This window comes from Melopsittacus undulatus, chromosome Z, assembly GCF_012275295.1.
Source record: "Melopsittacus undulatus isolate bMelUnd1 chromosome Z, bMelUnd1.mat.Z, whole genome shotgun sequence".
In the NCBI taxonomy this organism is placed as follows: domain Eukaryota; kingdom Metazoa; phylum Chordata; class Aves; order Psittaciformes; family Psittaculidae; genus Melopsittacus; species Melopsittacus undulatus.
The window spans coordinates 53,402,291-53,408,290 of NC_047557.1; positions in this window are offsets into that span (position 1 = coordinate 53,402,291).

Sequence of the window (6,000 nt, forward strand, 5' to 3'; positions counted from 1 at the left end):
AGGTCCAGCACCCCCATTGCCCCCTAAGCAATGTGGTGGAGGCCACACTGGAGATCTGCAGGAGCCAGCTGGACAGGCTGGAGCACTGCAACATTGACTGGGACTCCCTAGCTCTCCACATCACTAACGCCTACTTGGACAGCTTCCAGCAGGAGTACTACCACGTGGTACAGTGTGTGCAGGGCAGGAAGGTTTGAGGGGAACACACAGTATGGTAGTGCTGGTGCTGAGCCCCTGTGTCACCACCCTGCAGTGAGCAGGCCAGGCTGGCACCCAGCATCCTTCAGTGAGAGCAGTACAGGGCCCCACTGCAGCAGCTTCAGGGGCAGTTGCCTCAGACCTGCATGGAAGGTGACCACAATCTGTGAATCACCAAACCTGGGGCTGTGATCCGCGTAGTGGTGAAGCCAAGAGGCAAAAGGGGATTTGGGCACAGGCTCCCCAGTGAAGAGGGCTCTCACCAGCACCGTGTTTCCCCCCACTCAGGCATTACCTGCTCAGGTGAGTGGAGGAGGTGATGACAGTGGCAGGGGAATGTGTGGTGCCTTTGGTGCAGCTGGGAGAATGGGTCATACAGAAGTATGTGCAGTGGCTGCTGCTCATCGTGGGCAGTTTGACCTGGAGCAATAGCTCCTGGTGACCAACTGGGACCCGCTTCACAATCTAGTTCTACCATAACAACTACATGTGCTTCTGCTCCCAGCCCTTCTTCCTGTACAGCCTGCACCAGTAAGTGCTCACTACCCTGGTACCCCAGCATCCTGAGACCCTGACACACCCAGTGCCCTGGTACCCTGCTGACCCACCCCTGCTCTTCCCACACCAGCTTCTGGCACCTCTGCAACATCACCATCCAGAAGCAGTTGAGGCTGGCTGGAGGCCAGCACCCCAAACTGTCCCACTACGTGATCTGATCCAACCAGCAGTTCAAGCTCTACCTTCAGTGAGTGGGGCATGGGGAAGCCTGGGAGAAGATGACCATCCCTGGCACAAAGGAGGTGGTGGTGGCTGCCCTGCGCCGTGCCTAAGAGTGGTGGGGTCCTGCAAGGGCAGCTTTGAGCTCTACAGAGCCGACTTCATGTCTGGGAAGGCTTGACAGCCCTGGTTGCTGGACATCAACACCAATCCATCCATGGCACCCTGTTCAACGGTGACCCAATGGCTCTGCACCACCATCCAGAGTGACACACTGTGCATAGTCCTGGACCACAAGAAGAATGCTTCACTGGTGCCTTCAAAATCATCTACATAGAGATGGGTTTGGAGGGGCATCGGGTGGCCACCTCGAGCCCCCAGTCACCACCTGAACATGAGCAGTGTGTGCCCAGGCAGCCAAGAAGGCCAAGGACATCCTGACCTGTATCAGCACCAGTGTGGCAGCAGGGCCAGGGCAGGGATTGTCACCCTGTACTGGGTGCTGGTGAAGCTGCACCTCGAATCCTGTGTTTAGTTATGGGCCCCTCACTACAAGAGAGACATTGAGGGGCTGCAGGGGGCCAGAGAAGGGCAATGAAGCTGGTGAAGGGCCTGGAGCACAGGTGTGATGAGGAATGGCTGAGGGAACTGGGTATGTTTAGTCTGGAAAAGAGAAGGCTCAGGGGGGACCTCACTGCTCTCTACAGCTACCTGAAAAGAGAACGGAGCCGGGAGGGGGCTGGTCTCTGCTCCCAAGGACCAATGGATAGGACAAGAGGAAATGGTCTCAACCTGCACCAGAGGAAGTTTAGACTGACTTTAGGAACAATTTCCTCCCCAAAGTGTGGTCAGGCACTGAAACAGGCTGCCCAGTGAAGGAGTTGCTGCCCAATGAGGGATTCAAAACCTATGTAGACGAGGCCCTCAGTGACATGGGTTAGTTAGTGGTGGCCTTGGCAGTGGTAGGGAATGGTTGTCCTTGATGATCTTGGTAGGGAACGGTTGTCCTTGATGATCTTAAAGCTCTTTTCCAACACAGTTGTTTCCATGTCTCCCTGAAGGCAATTGTGCCCCTACCTCCCTACTTGGGCTGAAGTTTTTGGTGGGAGGATATTTGCTAATAAAGCTCCAGCTGCAAGAGCAACAACCCCAGCCCAAAATCCCCACCTTCCAGCCTCTTGTCCACCTGGTGATGCTCAAGTCACCTGTGGTGCCCAAGCCTCCTGTGGTTGTGTCCAGGCCACTTACAGCCACCTAGCCTCCTGTGCTGGCCAAGCCTCCTCTGATTCCCAGGCCTCCTGTGGTCTCCAAGACACTTATGGACACCAAGCCTCCTGTGGTGCCCAAGCCTCCAGTCGTCCCCAAGCCACTTATGGACATTGAGCCTCCTGTGGTGCCCAGGCCTCCTGTGTGGTGCCTAATTCCCCTGTGCCGCCCAAGCCAAGGGGAAGAACCACTCAGCTCCCACAGGTTGGAGCAGCACAGGTTGAGCTGGTGTCCTCCGGGAACCACCACAGCTAAGACCCCTGCTGCAGTAGGCTCAGGTCGCTCTGCCCCAGCATGGGTAGTGCAGGAAGATGGGTAAGTCTGGTGTGTACCTCAACGGGATTTAATTTTGGGGGAAAACAGCCAATGAACTCTATATGCTGTTGCCTGCTATAAAACACTTCTATAGCTCATCAGCTAAATGCCCACCTCCACTACTCTGGGCTTTGAAAAGAAAATATGTGCTGTCATGATCACCAGGAGAGAATAAAGTAATGGAAAAGTCAGCAGCAGCAGAACTGTCCTCAGGCCACTATTGGCTGACCCTGACTTCCCTCTGATCATCACCCCAACAAAGAATGAACTTTGGTGAGACCAGAGAAGCTCAGCAGTGACCAGACGAGTTCAGCAGTGTTGTCATCAGGCAACAATCCAACACACCATCTTTCCTGCTCTGAAAGATTTACAACAGACGAAGCCCAAAATCATTGGCTGGATGAACCCCTTGAACTTTATAGGGATGGTCCATGGACTAAGAAATTATATCTGTCTCTTTGTGTATGTATATATCAAGAAACAAAAAGTGGTGGTACATTTTAAAACGTGGGACCTAAGCATGATGTGAATAAGGGGTGGATACTGTCCTAGTTTCAGCAATAACATTTAACTTTTCTTCTTAGTAGCTGGTGCAGTGCTGTGTTTTGTTTTTAGTCTGAGAACAATGCTGATAACACACTGATGTTTTAGCTGTCGCTAAGTGATGTTTACCACAACCAAGGACTTTTCAGTTTCTTATGCTCTGCCAGTGAGGAGGAGCACAAGAAGCTGTGAGGAAGCAGAGACAGGACACCCGGCCCAAACTAGCCAAAGGGGTATTCCATACCACAGCACGTTATGCCCAGTATATAAACAGGGACTCATTGGAAGGCCCAGATCGCTGCTTGGATTGGGCTACCTATCGATCAGCAGGTGCAGGTGGTAAGTAATTGTATTCTGCATCAGTTGTGTTCATTCTTTCCCCCTCCCCCCCCCTTTCCTTTTCAGTTCTATAATCTTTACTCTTACTTCCCTTCTTTGTATTATCATTAATGGTAATAGTAGTAGTTTTGTACTATACTTTAGTAATTGCACTGTTCTTATATCAATCTGTGGAACATACATGCTTTTGATTCTCCTCCAAATACTGCCAGGGGGGTAGGGAGGGAAGAAGAAGTGGGGAGAGTGAGCAAGCAGTTGCAGGGAGCTGAGTTATATTTCAGCTTATACGATGATAGGAAGTAATAGCAATGAACAGAACAGAGTAGTTCAGTTAGAAGACATACAACCATCATTTGGTTCAACTGCCTGACCATTTCGGGGCTGAACAAAAGTTAAAGCATGTTATTAAGGACACTGCCCTAATGCTTCTTATATGGTGACAGACTTGAGACATCAACCCCCTCTCTAGGAGCCTGTTCCAGTGTTTGGCCACACTCTTGGTAAGGAATTGCTTCCTAATGTCAAGTCTGAACCACCCCTGACACAACCTTGACCTGTTCCCATGTGTCCTCTTACTGGGTACCAGGGTGTCATGGTTTAACCCCAGCTGGCAACTGAGCACCACACAGCCACTTGCTCACTTCCCTCCACAGAGGGATGGGGGAGAGACTCAGAAGAGTAAAAGTCAGAAAACTTGGGGTTGAGATGAAGACAGTTTAATAGGTAAGGCAAAAGCCACACATGCAAGCACAGCACAACAGGGAAGTCATTCATTGCTTCCAGTCAGCAGTGATTGTGATCTCTCGTCCCTTGCTGCTTCAATCCAGGTGCTAAATTTCACCCATCGGCTTGTGCCCACTGTCCAGCTGAGTGAGTCCACGTGGTCTGGAGTGTTGTGCAAGGCTGTTGGTGGTGGTGTTGTGCCTGGCAATTTCTTGAGTGCAGCTCTCAGTGCCCGACCCCAGAGCTGTTGGAGGATTTTCCCCACCAAGCCCTGCCAGGTTCAGGCATCTGGGGCACCCAGGAGGCACGCTTGCAGCAGCAGAGGTGAGCTGCATGGAGAAACCTCTCCCTGGGCAGCTGGGAGGGCTTCCTTGTTGAGGGACCTGGGCATATCTTCCACCCCTCGTCAGGCGAGAGAACAGTCTCCCTCCATGGCTATGGAGCTGGAGACCTGCTGCCCAATCTGCTTGGACAGCTTGGTGGATGTCAGCTATGTGATGCCGTGCCTGCACCAGTTCTGCTACACCTGCATCCTGCGGTGGGTTGAAAGCAAGCCTGAGTGCCCCCTCTGCAAGTGGAGTGTGAGCTCCATTGTGCACTCGGTGAGGGGGGATGACAACTTTGAGGAGCACATCATCCTGCCACCTGTGGCACCACCAGTCGTTCAGCTGGCAGGAGGAGCTGAAGAACACCCAGCCAGCCAACAGTTCCAGCACCCTGCATCACCCCGACCAGCAGGGGCAGGACCACTGCCTTTGGCTCCAGTGGGCAGCTTTCATACCTATGTCTGGGCATCCCTCTTCCGTGTTTACCCCACTGTCCTCCAGCCCCTGCTGCCCTGGCTGCAGCAGGAGCTGGGGCAGCTCTTGGAGGATGCCCAGGAAGAGGCAGCGGCACAGAGCCTTGTCACGTCCAGCCTGCGGTACTTTGGGCTGGATGCAGGGGCTCTGATCCAGCTGCTGCAGGGCTCCCTGGGCAGGCACACAAGGCGCTTTGTCCAACAGCTCATTGACAATGTGGTGAACTGCTGCAGTGGGGAGGCCCGACGTTGTCTGGGCCTGGAGAATGCCCATGCTGCCAGGAGGTGGCAGAACAGCCCCACAGTGGCCCCTGATCCCACTGCCTCTTGATAGGGTTCTCCTGCCCCCAGCTCAGCACTTCAGGGGGGTCCCGACAGCCCCTTCTCTGCCCCCATTCCCACCCACAGGGAGCAAGAAAAGGCCCAGGAGGAACCCGCGGAGGTGTGCCTGGGACCTCCACACACAGCCGGGGCAAAGAGCACTGCCCTGGGAGGCCCCGGCAGCCCCAGAGAGGAGGGCCAGCAGATCCCAGGACCCTTCCAAGTGCCCCAGAAAGCCACCCTGTCATCAGTGACGCTGTGAAGGTGCCTCAGGGGACAGCTTAATGGGGGATGGGTCACACTGTGTGCTGCAGCACACATCAGCCCCACACACCAGCCCCTTGTGGTCCCAGACCCCAATATATTTAGCATCTAATATTTAATAAAAACATTAAAGCATCAAAGGTGTATAAAAAGTCTCTGTGTTACTATCAATGCCTTGTGCATTGTTATCCCAACCTGTGCTGCCTTCTCCCTCTTCTTCTGGTACTATGGCTACTGTTTCCTCACCTGTTCCCTGGGCCCTATGGACACTGGGGTTGGCGTCTTGTGACAGGGGGTGCAGCAGTGCAGCAAAGGCAGGAGCCCCCAGGAGGTCAGAGCCTTTGCCAGTGAAGACCGAGGCAAAGAAGCCATTCAGAACCTCAGCCTTCTCCAAGTCCTGTGTAGCCAGTTCTCCTGAAAGTTTCTGGAGGGGGCCTACATTGTCCTTAGTCTGTTTTTTAGCCGCTACATACCTATAAAATCCCTTCCTATTATCTTTAACATCCCTTGCCAAG